This window comes from Chelonia mydas, chromosome 5 (assembly GCF_015237465.2).
Source record: "Chelonia mydas isolate rCheMyd1 chromosome 5, rCheMyd1.pri.v2, whole genome shotgun sequence".
Classification (NCBI taxonomy): domain Eukaryota; kingdom Metazoa; phylum Chordata; order Testudines; family Cheloniidae; genus Chelonia; species Chelonia mydas.
Window position 1 is genome coordinate 130,807,268 of NC_051245.2, and position 22,024 is coordinate 130,829,291.

A 22,024-nucleotide genomic window follows, 5' to 3' on the forward strand; every position below is an offset into this window, starting at 1 on the left:
AATATTGGTAGAAATTAAAACTAAAGCAGTCTGGGAGATGTCAACGCACATGATCTACTAACTTCAAGGCTATAAGTCTCCTGCAGATTATGGCAAGTTTAGCAGCACTATACCTCTCAATACCATGAGTCACTGGATCAGTGGAGGCTCTAATGAACCCCCAACACTGCTTCCTAATGTACAGCACCCTGGCTCTCCCACCAACTATTGAGCAGACCAGCTCCCCCCATTTTATGAACTCGGACAATTTCACAGTGCCATCACGCCGTGGCTGCATTTTTGTAGTTTAGCATCAATTTAGTCCAAAGGGTTTTGAAAATCAGAGTGAAGACATGTTATTTTTCACAGCTCACATGCTTACATGTTGTATCATGCTGGCCTGCAACAAATTGAAGTCCTTATTAATTTCCCTAGACAAGAAATGAAAACCAGAACTGACATCTTCGTTATTTTTGTTATTAGGGACAAGATGATACATTTCCCCAGGCAATGTGCATTAGAGGATAATGCCAAGCTGTGCACAGCCATAAACCCCATACGTCACAGTGATCTGGTACATTTCAAATCCGGATGTGCTGGCAGATTCATTTAGTGAGGTAGTTAGAAGGCTCTTGCCAAGAGCTGTTAAACTTTGTCCTCTTCTCAACAGCAGTGGCATCAGCTAGTCCATACTGGACTAATTGCTTCTGGTTGCAATAAACTGTTATGAGCAGCTAAAATTAGACAAAGCAGGCTGGATTCTCCCCTACCTTCCACCTCATTTACACCAGGACAAAGTAAAGGCGAAGTGGGTGTAAAACACTATCATCTCGCTCCGCTAGTGCTTTACACCCTTTCTGCACTGGTGTAAACAACACCTCAAGGTGAAAGATAATAGAGAAACAGACCCCGTATCTGTAAGCAATTTTACAACTAGCACACAACTCCCTGGAAATGAAATATGGATCAGTTCCCGCCCCAGTAAATGTGTATGGATTAGTTCCATTCCTAGCTTCCCCTCCACCCCCTCTTACCCTGTTGTCTTTTCAGTTCTCATCACTGGACCCATAATACAATACTCTCTTCAGAGAAAATTTGGTTTAACAGCTCCAACTTTACAAGAGTTCATCCTGCTTATTATCTGGCATACGGCAGTACCTGATGGCCCCAATTTGGGATCAGGACCCCATCCGTTAGGGGCTGTCTATACCGCTAAATAAAAAAAGATGGTCCCTGCCCCCAAAGAGTTTATAATCCAACTACTAAATGGGAAACAGCAGGTGGACATGAGAAACAGATGGGGGAGGCACCAGGTAACAGCACGACAGTGATGACTGATGTAATCTGTCTAGCTAAGCTTACTTGTATGATCCCTTGTCACAGTACATCAGCTTTTCCTTAAATATAAATACTGACATTAAATATACTAGAAGATATTGGGTCAAATCCAGCTCACCTTACACACGAGTCAGCCAGCTGGTGTCAATTGGATTACACAGGGTGTGTGAGAACACAGAATTTGGCCCTAACTAAGACTGTTTCTTAGTGCAGTCTAAGGGTTGGATTCTGGCAGATTGTTTTGTGAGTGTCCAGGAAGTGAGGTGCAAGGGGAAGCAGTTGTTGCACCTTCCGGAAGGGTGTAGGAGCTAGTATATCTCCCTAAACACCAGGGGACAACAAGAAAGATTTCTCCTCTAATACAGGCCAGTGGCCCGTAGGCACTGTTCAGCTTTAAAGTAACTAGACTTATTCACGGTACATCTCTCAGGGCTAGATGGTGAACCTCTTATTCATATTGCTACGCAGGTACCTATATGAGTAGTCCCAGCGAGGTAAACGGGACAATTCGTGAGAGTAGCTGCTCACTGACATGAGTAAGATGTTCCATAATCTGGTCCCATGTCAGCTCCTGCGCTGTTAGGGAGCGGATGCACCAAGGCTAAGATTTTCAAAGCTGCTTCATATTTTTATATGAATTCCCATGAACTAGAATGGAGAATTTTACAGCCACTTCAAGGCCCTTTTACACGGGCAGAGTTGGCCTTAGCATGAATGAGGATCAAGCCCTCCATCTTCCTCTGTATTGTAAAGAACCTGCCCACTGGCAGAGGTGCCAGGTCCGGCTCCAGAGTGAAAGCTGAACGCTGGGATTCAGCCACTTGGTGAGATCAGAAGACTCCAGTGTATCTTCCTCAGTACGATGGCGCTTACTCTTTGAGAACAGAATGAACTTTCTGAGCACTTCCAGTTAACTAGTTTATGAGTTAAAATTAAGTTAAAAGTGGGTCCTGTGGGGAAGCTGGGACTGGGTTTCAGATCTTTTTTTTGGCCTTAAAAACAACACAAACTCTTCAGACTTTTCATGTAGTTCAGATCCCTTGAGACGTTGAGCATGGGCTGCATTTGAAGAAATTAGTTAATACAGTAGCCGGATTATAAATGATCTTTGTGTTTAATTGTCATGATTATGGAGGCTGCAGACAGGGCCTGGCCAACAGCTCAGCTACCATCTAGCTCCATAAAAAGGAGCAGAGATTTGAATCTTGAGTCGATCTGTTGCAACAAGGTGTTTTTGAAAAGAAATACAAATAATAATGACAGGCAAGATTATAATTTTTAAATATCTTTGAATTAAAACTATAGTTAGCTGAATGTAGTTATTCATTTTTTAAACTATCGAATGACCCAAGGAAAGAGGTGCCTTTTCCCCCTCATAACAAAGTTAGTGATTGAAATTAGTAATTTAAAAGCCTGTTCTGAATTCTCTTTTTACACTTCATTTCATTTACTTCAGTTCGTTACAAGTATTTTCCCTTCTGGGTACTTCCCATCACTGTTTGACCAATCTGCTCTTTTACAGTAGGTTACCCCATCATATCAGACATGAACAAGTGAGTCTAAAAACTTGAATTAAAATGTTTGATCAAAAGCAGTCCTGAGAAAATTTGTGTTGTGTGAGTGACCTCACTTCCCTTTTTTATAATACGCTTTCCAAATTTATCCCGCTCATGAGCCTAAAAAGAACTCAAGTTACAGTGAATCTAAAACAAAAGCTCTTAAGAGGGTTGTTAGACTTACTTTACATTTTAAAAAGTTATTCACTTTGCTTTACCTGACTGAAGTACAAGGAACAGAACTTATAAACCAAATGCAGTGCGAAGAGATGATTCAGTCAGCCTGACGAGGGAATGTAAAGGTAATTAGTTCTCCAGAAATATCTGCACATACTAAACTGCAATTGCAACACCCATTAAAAAAATCCATACACCTGTATTATTTTCCCATTTTTAAAATGGCACTAGTCTCCTTCGGTGTGGAGCATTTATTGGGACAGTAGTGACCAGCTGGGTTTAATGGCGCTAAACCATGCTTTAGGCCATCAGTAATTAATCACCCCTGCTGAGGACATAATGGCTCTCCCATCCCCTCGAAGGCACCCCCAGTCCTTCTGCCTCCATTGCAACACAAGGGTTGTTGAAGCCCTGAACGAATACCATACAGCTACTATGGGCAAAAGAGATCTGAAATAGCAAGACCCCACCCACAGAATAGAGCCATGTGGAGGCTGCTGGGTACCTTTTTTCTTCCTCCCACCCTGGTAGCTCAGTTTAGGGACCAGGACATGAGCAGTCTCAGCTAGTGGTCGGAGGAAGAGCAAGGGCTAATGGTTGGAGAAGGAGCCAGGAGTCATGAAACAGAACTGAGGGTCAGAACCAGAGTCAGAGGTGGGATGCCAGGTGAAGCCAGAGTCAGAGCCAGAAATCGGAGCCAAAGGTCAGAACTGGAGTCAGTGGCCAAAGACCACAGCCAATATCAGAGCTGGAATCAGAGTCAGAGAGAAAAGCTGCAGGTTGTTGGTGAAGTTTGAAGCTGAGAACAGAGACAGGAACCAGGAGCAGGTGAGGGAAGCAGGAACCAGGAGTCAGATAAGAAGTCAGGGTCCAACATAGCAGCCATGAACTCACCCACACAGACAACTTCCTGTGTCTCCTTCTGGTTTAAATAGCACAGCCCGACCAATCAGTGGGGCTGGGCCCTTCTCCAGTCGATACAACCATGTGCTATGCCTCTGGGGAGGCCAGGGTTCCATTGGCCATTCAACCCGTGAGCTACTAGCAAACTTCCAGATGGCATCGGACCGGGGTTCAGGAGCTGTGGATCCTCACACAGTGCTGGTGGTAGGTCCTGGCACTGCCATCGCTCCCAAAGGACCTCAGAGAAAAACTCTATGTCTAGGTTATGTGATCCTTTGAAATCCTCTAGAGGTGCTGGTCAGACAGACAATGCACATGCAGAGTACGTGGGCTACCATCCCCCAAGGGTGGGCAGGAGAAACAGTTCAGAGGCCACACAAAGCCAGATTCCCAAAAGAGCTCAGCTCCCATTCAGGCACCACAGATGAGAGGCCTGATTTTCAGACAGTGCTCTGCACCCAATATGCTGAGCTCTGGACAAACCAGTGAGACCGCTGAGCGCTTTAAGGGCCTAAATGGGAGCTCAGTTCTTTTGGAAATCTGGCCTTAGTGGTAGGTGCTGAGCACTTGGAATTCTGGCCCAGAGCTCTCTTGAACCTCTGACCCACAGTGGTCAAGCAGCACAGTTAAATAGCAGAGTGCAAGAAGTGATCTGAGCCAAAGTGGCTTCTTCAGCTACCATCCTAAAAAGAAGAGAATTGCAGCATAGAATCATAGACTCATAGAATATCAGGGCTGGAAGGGACCTCAGGAGGTATCTAGTCCAACCCCCTGCTCAAAGCAGGACCAACACCAACTAAATCATCCCAGCCAGGGCTTTGTCAAGTCAGGCCTTAAAAACCTCTAAGAATGGAGATTCCACCACCTCCCTAGGTAACCCATTCCAGTGCTTCACAACCCTCCTAGTGAAAAAGTTTTTCCTAATATCCAACCTAAATCTCCCGCACCATAACTTGAGACCATTACTCCTTGTTCTGGCATCTGGTACCACTGAGAACAGTCTAGATCCATCCTCTTTGGAACCCCCTTTCAGATAGTTGAAAGCAGCTATTAAATCCCCCCTCATTCTTCTCTTCCGTAGACTAAACATCCCCAGTTCCCTCAGCCTCTCCTTATAAGTCATGTGCTCCAGTCCCCTAATCATTTTTGTTGCCCTCTGCTGGATGCTTTCCAATTTTTCCACATCCTTCTTGTAGTGTGGGGTCCAAAACTGGACACAGTACTTCAGAGAAGGCCTCACCAATGCCGAATAGAGGGGAACGACCACATCCCTCAATCTGCTGGCAATGCCCCTACTTATACAGCCCTATATGCTGTTAGCCTTCTTGGCAACAAGGGCACATTGTTGACTCATATCCAGCTTCTATCCACTGTAACCCCTAGGTCCTTTTCTGCAGAACTGCTGCCTCACCATTCGGTCCCTAGTCTGTAGCGGTGCATGGGATTCTTCAGTCCTAAGTGCAGGACTCTGCACTTGTCCTTGTTGAAACTCATCAGATTGCTTTTGGCCCAATCCTCTAATTTATCTAGGTCCCTCTGTATCCTATCCCTACCCTCCACCGTATCTACCACTCCTCCCAGTTTAGTGTCATCTGCAAACTTGCAGAGGGTGCAATCCACGCCATCCTCCAGATCTTTAATGAAGATATTGAACAAAACCGGCCCCAGTACCGACCTTTGGGGCACTCCGCTTGATACCGGCTGCCAACTAGACATGGGGAGCCATTGATCACTACCCGTTGAGCCTGACAATCTAGCCAGCTTTCTATCCACCTTATAGTCCATTCATCCAGCCCGTACTTCTTTAACTTGCTGGCAAGAATACTGTGGGAGACCGTGTCAAAAGCTTTGCTAAAGTCAAGGAGTGACACGTCCACTGCTTTCCCCTCATTCACAGAGCCGGTTATCTCGTCAGAAGGCAATCAGGTTAGTCAGGCATGTCCTAAATGTCAGATGATTCAGGCCTTATCTTTACTGGGAATTTGCCTGAGTTCTATCCAGCTGTTGGCCAGTCAGTAGTCTGTCTGCACCAGGGCAAACCCACTAGTGCAGAGAGGAAAAGCACCTATTTGCACTGGTGGAGCTAACCCCTGCTGAAAAGTGGGGTAATTTGTACTTATCCTGTCACCACTAAGGTTTTGCGTTGGAGTGGCTACACTGCTCTTAGACTGTTCAAGGCACTCTACATTCAGAACGAGAGGCTTATAATTGTTTGATCAGTCGAGCAAACAGCTCTAAGTGCCCTATTAATTTTGATGAGAATCCACTACACATTTGTATAGCCGCAAAACATCCGGTTGTTTTATGAAACAGAACACTGCAGACGCTCACAGCAAAGACACAGTGCTGCTCCACCGGAGAGGAAAACAAACAATTGGCTTCATGCAGGAGGGTGAATTTTCTGCATTAACACAAATGAAGAGAATGTCGATTGTTACAAGGTAGCTGAAATCTTTTCAATCATCTCTCCTGCCAGTCAAACAGTTGAGCTCCATTAGATGAGCCTTGGCAGAACACCTGACTTTAGACAACCACATAACCTAAGCCTTGACTTTGAGACTCTCCAGTGCGCGACTGTTCCCAATGGAAATCCATGAATCAGATTCTGAGAGACACAAAGAAGTAAAATGACACAGAAAAGCTTGTAACTTCTCCTTCCTTGTCACATATTTTGTTGTCCCCTTGGAGATGCCATTGGGGACAGAGTAAGTGAAGGAATAACTGTGCTGACGTGTCACAGCTTCACGGGCACTGGGATGACTGTGCTTTAGAGAGCTGGGAAGTTGCTATTCGTCTCCCTTACTCATGCTGAGGAGGTACCATCCTCTCTGCACAAGCACCAGGTGGCAGAGCAGGCAGACAATATAGAAACAGGGCTGTGACCAGAGGCCCCAGTTCGGGGCAAATTGCTCTGTGTGGTCCGTGATGCACAAGGAGAAGAAGTATGGTACAGGGGTTAGTGCACTAGCCTAATGGTTCAATTCCATCTGCCACAGCTTTTCTGTGTGAGCTTGGGCAAGTCATTTAGCCTCTCTGTGCCTTACTTCCCATCTGTACGCTGGGGGTAACAGCGCCACCCTACCGCGTCGGGGTGCGAGGTGGATGAATACACAGATGGTGGCGGGGGCCATATACGACTGGTAGAACACAACCCAGCGTGGGGATCACCTGATGCAGCTTGGAATTAGCACCCGTGCCACAGCCTCCCAACACGCTGGAGGGAACCCCGGAGCGCAGCGGCAGTCTGGCAGCCCAAGGGAGGCGTAAGAAAGCGGTGACTCCACGGAAGCCAATGGAATTACACTGGGGTAAAGCTGTGACAAATGAGAGGAGGACTGATCTGGTGTAAAATCAGGACACTACAGCAGATCTGCAGCCATGTTGGTGAAAGCAAGAGAGAGAGACTAGAGGCCATATACGCAGCTGGGGTCAACAAGCGTGATTCCACTGAAGCCAAAGGAGCTCCACTGATTTACACCAGCTGAGCATCTGGCCTCCTGCTTTGGTGCCATGGCGACAGTGAATTACTGATAAGTCCAATACAGCCCTGAGAGTGAAAGGAGGGTTGTACGATTGGCAAACAGCCTCCATGGGCTCGAGGCCAAGGACAGTACTTGTCCTTTAATCCTATTCTAACTGCTGCTGGATGCAATGACAGGAGTATACAGGCACAGCCACCACCGGGGAGCTTCTAGAGATAATCTAGACCAATGGCTTGTAGACTCGGTGTCATTGTTCATGTTTGCAGTCCTGAGGCTTTCCAGTGCTCTCCCAGGCTGCCTTGCCAACAGGTTGGGAGGGTTCCCAGTTGGCTTGTGGGACAGTGTATGTCTTGGCGTTAGCTGTTTCTTTAATTAGCATTAGAGGATATTACTGCAAATAGTATTAATGATACTGAGTTAACTTCTTCCTCTCTTGCCATTGCCTTTATATGGCATCTGGATTCTGCAAGCAAATAAAGAAAGCAAGGCAGTTTACCAAGTGCGGCAGTTGGGCAAGTAAATAAACGTACCCTCAGCAACTCAGCTAACAACAGCATTGATGTAATAGCCGCAATAGAATTACCTGGTGATCCCTGTGTTTAGAGGCAATTACAGGCCCTGATCCTGCAAGGAGCTCTGAATAGACAGTCTTATGTACCTGCACGCAGCCCCATTGAAGTCAGTGGCCCAGATCCTCCCTCAGCTGGTGTAAATGTGCATCCCCGACTTCAGTAGAGCTACGCTAATTTACACCAGCTGAGGATCTGTCCCACATTCTGGATCTCCATCTGAGTGAAAGGGTCCACCAAGATGGAATGCATTACAGAATGGAGGCCGACTGGGAGTTCAGCTCATCTCCCCGTTTTTCCTTCCTCTTGATCTGTTTGAAATGCACCTTCATTGTGTTTAGTTTTTTTCCCTCTTGCATGTCAAATTTCTGTTCAGAGCCAGCCCGTGAACAGAGGAACGAAAAAATAAGAGCAAGAGAGGGGAAAAAAAGAGTTTTCCCTGCTTGCTTGCAAAACTTGCTCTGCTGACTGCAAAACCTAGAAAAAATATTAATATTCCTGACCCAAAATGGAAAAAAATTCTATATTGGGCCTTGATTTTTTTAAAGCTGAATTTTATTTTCTTAACAACCTGTTGTTTCCTATCCCCATGTACATTCTTACGTTTCAAGTGAGCCTCACCCCTTCCTTTATGCTGCATATTTTCCATTTTAAGATTTCCTGTTTGAGCTAAAGGGCAAAGATCTTTTAAATATCAGCACGAAACTGGGATTACTCTCTGTGTGTAAAAGGTAGATTCCAGCTCTTGCTCTGCCCGGTGCACCTCCCTTTATCGGGAGAACCTGAGTCCCAAGTTCAGTGTCTTCACCCTCTGACTGAGTTGTTAGGCTAAAGTCCTGATATTCCGTGCAGTCAGGTAGGAGACAGCAAAATCTCCACTCTATGGCCTTTACCTTAGAATAGCTGGCAGCAAACACACAGACTTCTGTCTTTTGCTATCTTCCTGGTTTTTTTCTCTCTCCTTGCCTTGTTTTCTACCTGATATGTACAAATGCCGGTGGCAGAGTGCAAGCAATGGGAGGGAATGGAGCCCACGAGGTAGAGCTGATTTCATATGTGTGTGTAGACCAGCTGCACCAATAAAATCTTAATTCATGCTCCAGCTATCACACAAGCCCCATCCAGCAAAACACTTAGGTACATGCTTAGCTTTAAGCACATGAGTATTATTATTTAACATTCGATCAGTTCCCCCCATTGTGGTTGGTGCTGGACAAATACATAGTAAGTGACAGTCCCTGGGACTACTCATAGTCAGTGGGACTACTCAAATGCTTAGAGTGAAGCATGTGCTTAAGTGCTTTACTAGATTAGGGCCATATACATTCTACTGAGTCCAGGGGATTTCCTTGGATTTCACTGGAGTTACACCAGCCTAAAATTGGAGTAATTTAGAGCACCAGTAATTCTATTTAGCTAATGACAGGATAAAATATGATCAAAACTCATACCACATACCTTGGTTCTGCTTTCACAGCCAACATTTTTGGGAACTGCAAAGTGAGCTGGTTTCAGAGTAGCAGCCGTGTTAGTCTGTATTTGCAAAAAGAAAAGGAGGACTTGTGGCACCTTAGAGACTAACCAATTTATTTCAGCATAAGCTTTCGTGAGCTACAGCTCACTTCACTGGATGCATACACACTGTAAGGAGAGTGATCACTTAAGGTGAGCTATTACCAGCAGGAGAGCGGGGGGTGTGTGCGGGGGGAACCTTATGTAGTGATAATCAAGGTGGGCCATTTCCAAAAGTTGACAACGAGGGTCTGAGGAACAGTGGGGGGTGTGTGTGGGGGAATAAACAAGGGGAAATAGCTCATCTTAAGTGATCACTCTCCTTACAGTGTGTATGGTAACACCCATTGTTTCATGTTCTCTGTGTATATAAATCTCCCCACTGTATTTTCCACTGAGAAGTGGGCTGTAGCTCACGAAAGCTTATGCTCAAATAAATTTGTTAGTCTCTAAGGTGCCACAAGTCCTCCTTTTCTTTTTACACTTGTTAGTGGCATGCAGGTGCCTAATGGCAGGACAAAAAAGAAAGAACCCGATAGCATGACCTCCTAACACAATGACATATGGGGGTGGGGGTGGGGTGAGCCTAATTCTTCTTTGCTCTAAGGCCCCTTTATGCCATTCTGGCAACGGAAAGGGATTTTAGTGTGAATGAGAATCAGGCCCAGTGTCTACTGAAAAAATAATATATCAAATACAAACCCACTACAGGTGTCATGGCTCTCCCTGCACCTACATGCTTATTGCAGCAAACTTTGGGTATTTCCCTTCCACTCCGTACTTAGCTCAATCTTCCCTGCTTACTCCTACCTTGAGTTCAGACATTAGAGTTATTCTGACTAGGGTCTGGCCATGCTTAGCATCACAGCCAACCATCGTCTAATGAAGACCATGTTAGATTAAACCAAATTCATTAGGAAAAAAGAATCCCCAGGGAACTAATCATAAAAAAAATGATAGTTCAAAGCAAATATGTCTCAGGTTAAGACAGCTAAAGATCTCACTAGATGTAGAGAAAACTAGAGTTAACTAGGGGCTAGATCTGGTCCAAAACATTTTTTGACAAAAAGTGGGATTTTTTTTCTAACTAAATTTTTTTGGTTGAAAATTTTAGTTTCATTCAATTTTTTTTTTAAATTAAAAACACCAAACAAAATACATTTAAGTTTTTGATTTTTCCCCAGGAAAAAGCCAGGGAAAGGAGGAGCAACATGGAAAAAACCAGGGGGGTGGGGAACTGTGGGAAATGTATTTGAAACGATTTTTCTTTTAATTTTCCACAATACACAATGAAGATTTTGAGAACCAGCTCTACTGGGACCACCTTTTTGTGATGTGTTTCGACAGCACCTAACACAAGAACAGAGCCCGCAGGCAAATAAATATATATACTAATAATAGGGATGCAACATGGGCTGAAGCATTAGGACCCACAGCTCAACACCCCCATCCCATCTCCATTCCATTTTCTAGGTCCATTTTCACCATTTCACCTGTGCAGCTGTCCTGCCCCAGAAGCAGCCCAGAGAAGGAACTGAGATCTTAAAGGTATGTCTGCACTGCAGTGATGGAGCATGATTGCAGCTCGTGTAGATGGACCCAAACTAGTTTTAATCTAGCTAGCTTGGTACTGGAGAGGCACACTTCAGCGTGGGCTAGTTACACGAGTAATTGCACAGAATTCTGGATGGGCTTGTACAGTCCACACTAAAGCACGTGCTGCTGTGGCTTCACTGCTCCAGTACCAGAGCTAGCTAGATGAAAGCTAGCGCAGGGATTTCTATTCGAGCTGCAATCATACTCCGTGAGGGCAGTGTAGACACACTCTAACTTAGTGACACTTCCATTGTCTGCAACTCATCTTCCCCTCTGCGTTCCACAGGAGTCAGAGAAATATATTGCAAGCACCAAAAGAAACTGGGGAAAAAGTAATACACCATACATTTTCATTTTCCAAGAAGTTGGGAAGTGAGGAGGACAGTAATATGTATTTCTAAAGGATATACTCTAGCTCAACCAAAATATATGAGCTTGATGCAGGAATTATCAGTCGAAATTGTCTGGCGTGTGATATGCAGGAAATTCATGATGGTCCCCTCTACCCTTGCAATCCATGGGAGAGATCCTGTTACTGATGTCAATGACAAAACTCCCATTCGCTGAAGCCAGGACTTCACCCTACGAATCTATATTCGTACAGCATATTCCAAGCTACGCACACAAGAGCTAATGGATCAGTAACCACAGCACCGGCAGTGGAATCCTACTCATGTGAGCAAGCCCATTGAAACCAATGGGATTAGCTGTGGGCTGGTTTTACTCATAGTAAGTAGGCCTTTATTCCACAAACAGTCCCACTGAAATCAGGGGGGCTACTTGTGCGGCAAGGTGGTAGTCAACATGGAGAAACATGGCACGGTCGGGTGCTGAGTAAGCACTCACTGATGGGACGACAGACTCCGTCATCTGGCTTTAAGAATTCTAGCTCTCCTGGACATTCCTACAGATGGGCAAACACAGGCTTGTGCAACATTTAAAGGACCCTGTCAACTTAAAGTGGTTTGATATTGACTAATTCCTCAAGTGACCATTTTCTGACAAAGCCCTCATTAAAGAGCATGTCCTCATTTGTTCTCTTCTTTTTAAAAAAAGGTCCCATATGTTTTTTAGTAAAGGGTTTTCCTGCTCCTCTATTGATGATTTATAGGTCCTTTTCAATTAGTATGTTTCTCCCTCTTTTGCGGGCTACAGACGAGAAATGGTGAAACTCACCAGACACAAAGTGCTGTCAGATGCACAAAGCAAACAGGCGGACAGAAAGAAAATAGAGAATATTCCCCACTAATAACACCTACGTCTCCCAGAGTGCTGTTTATCAGCAGACCTCAACCTGCTTCACAATCTTTTACTTATCCTCACAGCTCCCCTGTGAGACAGAGCAGTGCCCTTATCTCAGTTTTTACATCTGGGGAACGGAAGCACAGGGGCTAAGTAACTCCCTGAGGGTCACACCAGAAGCTGGTGGTAAAACAGGGAAGGGAACCTGGGTCTCCAAAGTGCTAATCTAGGGCCCTAACCACTGGACAAGTCTTCCTCTCACAGAGCCCACCCCACACTGCCCCAGTCCTCCCTTGTGGTTCATGACTACAAGGCAGCTTTGCACAGGCCCAGCATTCTGCTCAGCAGGCAGGATCAGGGCAGTCTCCTTTCTGCTCTAGTGATCGTAGGTACGATTTGTAATACCAGTGTGCATTATTCTCATGACCCTCTGGCACCATTGCACCATTGTGGCAGTCCACGAGGAGCTTTAGAGTGGCTGTAATGATGCTTTACCACTCCTTCATATTTCCAGAATGGTGTAAAAGGGAATAAAGAATCAGGCTCAGTAGCGACGAAATGATGGCACAGAAATAAGATTAGGAGGCCTTGTGGAGTTAACTAGAGTTAACTAGGGGCTTGTGGCACCTTAGAGACAAGTCCTCCCTTTCTTTTTGTGGATACAGACTAACACGGCTGCTACCCAGAAATAAGATTGTTCACATTGATGGTGTCCTGTTAAGCAGTGTAGCAAACTAGCTACCATTTCAGAGCCAAGATACAGTGAGCGTTATAGCTTGAATTCCTGTAGTCTACTTTCTTAAAGGGGAAAAGAGCTTCAGAGGAGTCAGCAGCCTCTCCTTATCCTGAGCATGCTAAAGGAAATAGATATGATAGGGTGAAATAAACTCTTCAATAGACGCTAGGGAAGTGATAGGGAACGTCAATTGATCATTGATTTTCATTTATGGCACCAGGTCTATTGAGAACTGCTGATAAGGTAATTGTTTTCCTCTGAGTCATTGTCATCAAGCTACAGTCCAAATTTACATGATTAAGTGGCAAGGGAATCTCATTTTATCTTAATTTTTTTTATGGTCCCCTCTCCATTGTATTTACCTCTGTTTCTGTCTGTGCCCATAGTGTAGCTGGGCGGAAAGGTCTGCCCCACACCACAGACAGGCGTCCCTTATCAGGGATGTGCTCGGCTTTGGCACAGAGCTCGTTTTTCCGGCTGTTGCTCCAGCCTTGCTGAGACACTCAGAGACTTTGGCTGCCATCTCACTGCTAGTTTTACAGAGGTTTTAGAGGAAGAGGAACACTCGCCAGAGGAGGGAAAGGGAGACCAATTTCTTCAGTCTCTCTCCTCCCCTGCCCCAATTAGGATTGTTATTTGTATTACAATAGGCCCTAGAGACTCCATCCAATATGGGGCCTCCTTGTGCTTGGTGCTGTACATACACGCATTAAAAGGCATTCCCTGCCTTGAAAAAGATTTCTGCATAAATGGACAAGCAATGGAGATGGGGAGCATTGCAATCCACATTTTACAGTTAGGGAATTAAGACCCAGGGAGATTAAATGACTTGACCAAGAGCACACAGGGAAGTCTGTAGCAGAGCTAAGAACTAAACCCACCTCTCTCCCAAGTCCCAGTCCACTGCTTAACAATAAGGCCATCCTTCCATTTGCATTAAGAAAAATAGAGAGGTCCCACTTTATATTAAGGTTTCATTTGTAAATGGTTAATACATGGTTAATGGCTATTACAAGCATATGATAGATATGAGAGTATTGCACGGTAGATGGTTATAAGCACATCAGTGCAAGGTATTACAGATGGTTATAAGCAACCCACTGACCTATTGGACTCAACAATTGAGTAAGCATTTAGTAATGGATCCTTAATGTAAAAAGTGATCAATCAAAGCTTATTTGCATTGGCATTGCTTCCCTCTCCAGCCTGACGGCAACTGATAGGGTGCCATGGGATCACGTCATTTGCATGTCCCTGAGAGCAACTCGGAGTGTTATTGTAATTCAGGATAAGGTCCTGCCCCGGAAGATTTAATTTGCTCTTACACCACAGAATAACACGCCTACATCCTTTTTTTTTTAACGATGATTCCATTAATTTTGATGGGAAGCTGTTTTAATAAGCCTCATACGTTGTTTTGTAGCCGATTGAGTTTGAAAGACCTTTGGGTTGGCACTGCTCATTAGTGCAACTCTGCAAGTGCCCAGTAACTAAAAACGCTTGGTGACCTAGATAGTGGTACGGCACGGCCGCATTTGGCTCAGTACATATTCCCCCCAGTGCAATCCTGAAGATAAAGGGAATTTCAGTGGCCCACCTGATTTCTGTCCTGCGATAAGCTGGTTTTCTGTAAAACTCACCATAACTGAGATAGCAAATTTCTACTTGCATTCATACGGGCAGTTCCAGCATTTACTTTCCCTTCTATGCATCCATGTACCAATTCAAGGTGCCAGAATATGAAACAGACAGGGAGCCTGCCAATGGCGGGCAGCACAGCATGGGAAAGTGAACGGTCCTGTCTGCCGGAACTGGGGGCTGGAAGAAGCACAGTGGATATTGGAGGACTGGCCTTAGTTCTCAGATGCATGCATTTGCCAGGACATGTCCCCCACACCCCTTCAGTGTTTCCATTAGACTGTCAGGCAATGAGGATGCGATGGCACTACCATGCTCTCTTCCAAGGCTGCAGCATCCATTGAGTCATTTCTTTCCCTCTGTGTATTTTGTTTTACATGGGAGGCCTGATTGCTTTGGAATTTCAAATCAGTGAAAATCCATTTTTGTGCTGGGCCTGGGTCGTGCCTTCTCGCCACTGACAGCTTTGCTCTGCGACTTGGTGGGGAGGCAAATGGCACATGCCTGCCTTTAGCTCCATAAGAAATACAAACCCCTCTTGAGTTAAATTTACCCTCATAAACTGAATCCTTTGGAATCAGCTTCTGCCAAGGCATTCTCTTCCTCGAGGGTGTGGAACTGAAAGCCAACTATTTGCCTGGAAGTTTTTTTAACCCAAATCTTTGGGCCCAGATCTGACATTCAATCTGATCTTATTTCATCTTTTCTGTTTACGCAAGTCCCACAGTTTTATTATCTGAAAATATTAGATAATCTCTTCTTGGGGCTCAACCTACCTTTGGAAAAGCCCCACAAGCTGCTATAATTCCAGTTTCTTTATATGCAGCTTTTACATTTCTTGAGTCTGCATCCCAGTGGGGTTTCCTTTCAGCCTAGCATGATTCTGGAGAATCTGTTTCTAATATACAGAAAGGGATGTTTATAAAAGGTAAGTCATTATGAAGTTGGATGTCAAAAAACAGAAACAGAAGAATAAAACAAAAGGTTGTCCCCGGTTCATACATGGGTACTGTGGGGCAAAAAGGGTAGGTTGGTGTCTACAGAGCCTTCCTCTTTCCTTTCCTTCGGCCCCTCACCTCCACCCCACCCCGGCACACAGGGGAACCGATTCTCACCGAGACCAATTTTACTTCACTGTCAATACGTTCATTACTCAAATTGGTCCAAAAATGTTTGATGAAACTTTTTCCCAGTGGCAAATGCCATTTTGTTGAACCGGAAGTGTGTCATGGTTTTGACGAAATTTTCATTGGGAAAGTTTCTCAGGTCCAGGATAAATGTGTGTGTGTGTGCGCACCATCCCAGAATAGCCAATCACCTAGTGCCAGGGCACTCATCTTGGTTATGGGAGACACCAGCACAAGTCCTTGCTCCACTTGATGCAAAACATTTCATTCCAGATCACTCTGAATCAGTCAGAAAGGGGACTTAAACCTGGGTCTCCCAGGTGACTGCCATAACAGGTAATTCTGGGCGCTCTCTCTCCGTTTTTGTTTTCTCACAAACTTTTGGAAAGGTCTTGGTTTCATTCTGAAGTGGAATGAAACCCAGTTTTTGAAACGTTTTTCATGAAACCACCCTATTCATTACTCCCAGTTCACACCAGGAGAATCGGACCTACACTCTTGTGCATCCCATGTGAGGGTCAAGCACAAGTGCAGTTCCTGTGATCAGAGAAACTCAAGTTCTGATCCCTTCATGTGCTCCCACAAGAGTACAGCACCACCACAAACGGGGCCATGGCAAAAGTTCCTAGAATCTGCCTGACAGAAAGGCCTGATACTGGACTCAGTGAACCCGGAGGTTCTCATCTGTGTAACCAGGAGTGTTGTTTTGTACCTGCTGATTGCTAATTGCCAGATTCATCCTTTGTCTGTGTCACTGCTGGGATTCTGCCAGCTGACACAATGCAGCAAAATAGGTGGTGTATTTACCTGACTTAATGACTCTGATTACGAGTCTCCCTCAGTGCTCTTTTACAATTAGAGCTCATGTATCATCACAACCTGACAGGCTTTAAAAAATACAGTTAGAGGCTGCTAGCATTATTTGTGTTGCACTTGAGGGAGGGGGGCGGAGAAGGAATTAATGTGGGCAGTGGGTGCCTAGAGCTTACAAAAAGAAAAGGAGTACTTGTGGCACCTTAGAGACTAACAAATTTATTTGAGCATAAGCTTTCGTGAGCTACAGCTCACTTTAGCTCACGAAAGCTTATGCTCAAATAAATTGGTTAGTCTCTAAGGCGCCACAAGTCCTCCTTTTCTTTTTGTGAATACAGACTAACGCGGCTGCTACTCTGAAACCTGTCATAGAGCTTACAAAGTGTCTCATTAACTCTCCCCTCTGCAACAGATCTCCACAAAGAGCCGTCTGTCAAAACAAGGCTGCTCCTCACGTCATGATCCCAAGCCTCAGATTCAGAGATCTTCAGGCCAGAAGGGGCTATTTTGATCATCTAGGCTCAGATCTGCCAACTGGAGTTAGGTGCCTAAATCCCTTTGAGGACCTGGGCTTTAGCCTGATCTCCACAATTTCAGCCACTGATTCCTGCATCAAGCCCATAACTTCTGGTTAGCAACTACCTTTTTGGCAGTCTTGATTGAAAGACAGGAAGAGACAGAGAATCCATCACATCCCTAGATCAGCTGTTCTGGTGGTTAATTACCCTCAAGGTTAAAATGTGCAAAAATTGCACTTTAATTTCAGGCTCAGAAATCTTCCCCCTATTTAGGTACTTACAGACAGTGTTCAACCCCCCTCTTAGCTTTATCTTTGATCAACCAAACAGACTGAGATTCTTAAGCCCTCTAAGACAGGGGTTCTCAGACTTTTTCTTTCTGAGCCCCCCGCACTCCCTGCTCCGGCTATAAACATTCCATGGCCCATCTGTGCCACAACCACCGTATTTCTGCATATAAAAGCCAGGGCCAGCGTTAGGAAGTGAAGCTGTTGCTCAGGCTTCGACTTCAGCCCCAGGCATTGGGACTTTGGCTTTCTGTCCTGGGTCCCAGCAAATCTGATGCTGGCCCTGCTGTGCAGAACCCCTGAAACCTGCTCATAGCCCCCCCAGGGGGACCCAGACCCCTGGCTGAGAACCACTGCCCTAAGGCAGGTTTTTTGAAACTTTAATCACACTTTAGGGCTAAGAGAAAACCCCTTAAGCAACGAAAGAAAGGGAATATCACTGTAGCTGCCCTGCATGGAAGGTGACCCTGTAGATTAGCTTGAACCACATATTCTGGGTCTCCTGCTTTGGTTCATATCCCACTCTCTATTTCAAAGCGTTTTCACTTCTCTTTTCTCTTGCCTCAACCTCTGATTCATGGAGAGATAGAATCATTTGAGTGCCTGAAAGCTGTACTTTCCTTTCACTAAACACACACACACCCCGCCCCCAACCTCATAGAACAATTATTGCCTCACTGGTATCCAAAATAAAGTTTACTCACATGGTGGAAAATTGTGAAACTCTGCTCCTAGCTCTTTCTGTCTGAAAAGGCCCAGCAGCATGCCTTAGACCTTGCAAAGGGATTCTGCCATGCCTTCCAGTTGGCCATTTATTGTTACTCGTGAACGCTGAGCAAAGTGGCTTGATAAGATTTATTGCTAATATTTCGTCTGGCCCTACCATCCCCAATCTGGCGGCTCTTGGCTGTTGAGCCCAGCTGAAACTTCCAGCTGCTGTGAAAGAATGATGATCTCCAGCTTCACCTTGGAAGCACTGTGTAAATCTGAGTATTGGGGGTCTCTCTTAATTGGATGGCAGAAAGAAAGCCATCTCTGTCTACTGTTTGCTTCTCTCTGTCTCGCACACACATATATGAACACGCATGATGGCTTTGGCATTTTATTTTGCTTATTTAAAATGTACAGCATGCTCGGTTTTTCTCATTCTGCTCCTAATTGAACTGGGCATATGCTTATGTGGTATCCAGCTGAGCAGGAAGTTAGCATACAAGCATATCAAGTTAAACTCAGTGTAAATAAAACGAAAAGCCACCTAATTTAGGAGTATGCCTTGGTCCATTGAACACGGGCTTATCTTGCTACAGACCCCACTCGCTGATTCATTCGAGACCTCACTAGGTTTAGATGAATTATAGTTAGGTATTACCAATCCAGCTAAGAAAGCATTAGATAGGAGGCTGCATCCTCTGGCCCTCTTTCTCTTCGACTTACACTGGTGTAAAATGAGTAGTAGCTCCCCTGAAGTCAACGGAGTTACACTGCTGCAAAACCAGTGGAAGCGAGAAACAGGCCCATTGTATTATTATTAGCAGAATCACAATATAGGCCTTGTGGAAGGTGCCATACATATCCATATTAAGAGACAGTCTCTGCCCTTAAGAACTTACAGTCTAAATTGACAAGACCAGCAAAGGGTGTATTATTAACCCCATCTTACAGATGGGGAACAGGGGCCCAGAGAGACAGGCTAGGCCCAGATCCTCAAAGGTATTTTGGTGCCTAACTCCCATTGGATCTTTGAGGATACATTTGAGGATCTGAGCCTTAGTACTGGTCCTCCCCAATGTGTAACCAAAGCAGACAAGAAATATGGTCAGGCACACCTGAGAAATCACTGCGTCAGCATTTTGGAGTACATCTGCGTTCCCAGTGATCCTATCTGGACTGCGCCCGGTGCTCTGGCAACACAGAGAGTCAGTGTTATTATGAAGAGGCACAAGTGTGCCAGCAAATAAATATCAGACTAAAAAGTTCTCCCAGCTGCATACACTGGGCAAAAACTGTTTTACTTAAACCTCTCTCTTAGCAATTACAAGTACACACGAAGTACTATAAACACACAGAGATTGCTATCTCTGTACTGTAAAGGGAGGTAGGCATCACCATGTGACACACACTACTCTATCACGGACTAGTTTCAGAGTAACAGCCGTGTTAGTCTGTATTCGCAAAAAGAAAAGGAGGACTTGTGGCACCTTAGAGACTAACCAATTTATTTGAGCATGAGCTTTCGTGAGCTACAGCTCACTTCATCGGATGCATACTGTGGAAATCGCAGAAGACATTATATACACAGACACCATGAAACAATACCTCCTCCCACCCCACTCTCCTGCTAGTAATAGCTTATCTAAAGTGATCATCAAGTTGGGCCATTTCCAGCACAAATCCAGGTTTTCTCACCCTCCGCCCTCCCACAAACAAACTCACTCTCTTGCTGGTAATAGCCCATGCAAAGTGACCACTCTCTTCACAATGCGTATGATAATCAAGGTGGGCCATTTCCTGCAGAAATCCAGGTTCTCTCACCCCCTCACCCCCCTCCAAAAACCACACACACAAATTTCAGAGTAACAGCCGTGTTAGTCTGTATTCGCAAAAAGAAAAGGAGGACTTGTGGCACCTTAGAGACTAACCAATTTATTTGAGCATGAGCTTTCGTGAGCTACAGCTCACTTCATCGGATGCATGCACACACACAAACTCACTCTCCTGCTGGTAATAGCCTATCCAAAGTGACCACTCTCCTTACAACCTGCATGAAAATCAAAGTGGGCCATTTCCAGCACAAATCCAGGTTTTCTCACTCCCCCACCCCCATACTCACACAAACTCACTCTCCTGCTGGTAATAGCTCATCCGAAGTGACCACTCCCCCTACAATGTGCATGATAATCAAGGTGGGCCATTTCCAGCACAAATCCAGGTTTTCTCACCCTCTCCCCCCCCCCCCCCCCACACACAAAAACTCACTCTCCTGCTGGCAATAGCTCATCCAAACTGACCACTCTCCCCACACTGTGCATGACAATCAAGGTGGGCCACTTCCAGCATAAATCCAAGTTTAACCAGAACGTCTGGGGGGGGGGGGGGAGGAAAAAACAAGGGGAAATAGTGGGAGGGCGGAGGGTGAGAAAACCTGGATTTGTGCTGGAAATGGCCCAACTTGATGATCACTTTAGATAAGCTATTACCAGCAGGAGAGTGGGGTGGGAGGAGGTATTGTTTCATGGTGTCTGTGTATATAATGTCTTCTGCGATTTCCACAGTATGCATCCGATGAAGTGAGCTGTAGCTCACGAAAGCTCATGCTCAAATAAATTGGTTAGTCTCTAAGGTGCCACAAGTCCTCCTTTTCTTATCACGGACTAGGTGCTCATGTCCAACCTGAATCATTAAAGGTTAGATTCTGATAGCCACTAGCTAGCACATTGGGGTCCCCTAGTTGGGGCCCCTAGGTGTTACTGCAATACAAATAAATAATAGACCCTTAATCAATGAGTGACTAATTACATTGAAACCAATGGGACTATGAACATAGTAAAAAGCTTCTCAGACTAAGGGCACCTGGCCCTGTTTGAATAGGCAGATCCCTGGATGGTGTAAATTGTCATAGGTGCAATGGAGATCTATTTACACCAGCTGAGGATCTGGCCACAAGTAATCTTGTGGAACAGTTCCGTTGCATTTGGATCCCTACTTTTTTGTGTGTGTGTGTGTGTTTTTTTTTAAGCAAAAGGTTTTGAATTCTCTAGGGCTAAATTGCCACCCAAGCATCAAACTTTAGTGTATGGACATGTTTCAGAAAGGAAACTCCAGTTCACATCAGTTCAGCAGCAGAAAGAGAGATCCCAGCTGAACAGAGAGTGAAAAGTTATTTAGAAATATGTCTCCAATCATCCCAGTAACTCACATTAATCAGTGAAAACAAATCCAATGTTTTAGAATATTTTTTTTGATTAATTGTTTGCTTCTTCAAACAGAGATGTACAAGTTCTTATTTCTAGCACTGAAGGATTCCAGAAAGGTTTTGTCCTCCAGTGAAACATCCAAAGTTAACCAAACAATCCCCTCATGCACCCAGAATGAGAATACCCTAAACCAGCGGTTCTCAAACTGTGGGTCGGGACCCTGTTTTAATGAGGTCACCAGGCCTGGCATTAGACTTGCTAGGGCCTGGTGCCAAAGCCCTAGCCCCAGTGCCCGGGGCCAAAGCTGAAGACCTAGGGCATCAGCACTGTGTGGCGGGGCTCAGATTACAGGACCCCTGCCTGGAGCTGAAGCTCTTGGGCTTTAGGCCCCCGCCTGGGGTGGCGGGGCTCGGGTGGGCTCAGTCCCCATCCTGGGGTCGTGTTGTAATTTTTGTTGTCAGAGGGGGTCACGGTGCAATGAAGTTTGAGAACCCCTGCCCTAAACTGAAAAATACTAGGGTGAGAGTGGGTTCAAAATTCAAGTTTTGAAATTTTCCAATGAAAGGAAAAGGAATACATTTCAACAATTTATTTTCCAAAAAAACAGCTGTATTTGTGGGTGTCTCATCGTGTCAGC

General features: G+C 45.1%; 1 long non-coding RNA gene across 1 annotated transcript; it reads left to right on the plus strand.

The window, feature by feature from the left end:
- Positions 1-1,007: 1,007 nt before the first annotated feature.
- LOC122465844 lies at positions 1,008-21,852 on the plus strand. Its single transcript, XR_006290944.1, has 3 exons — positions 1,008-1,019; positions 10,550-10,561; positions 21,582-21,852. It is a non-coding gene; the product is annotated as an uncharacterized LOC122465844 (long non-coding RNA).
- Positions 21,853-22,024: the final 172 nt, after the last annotated feature.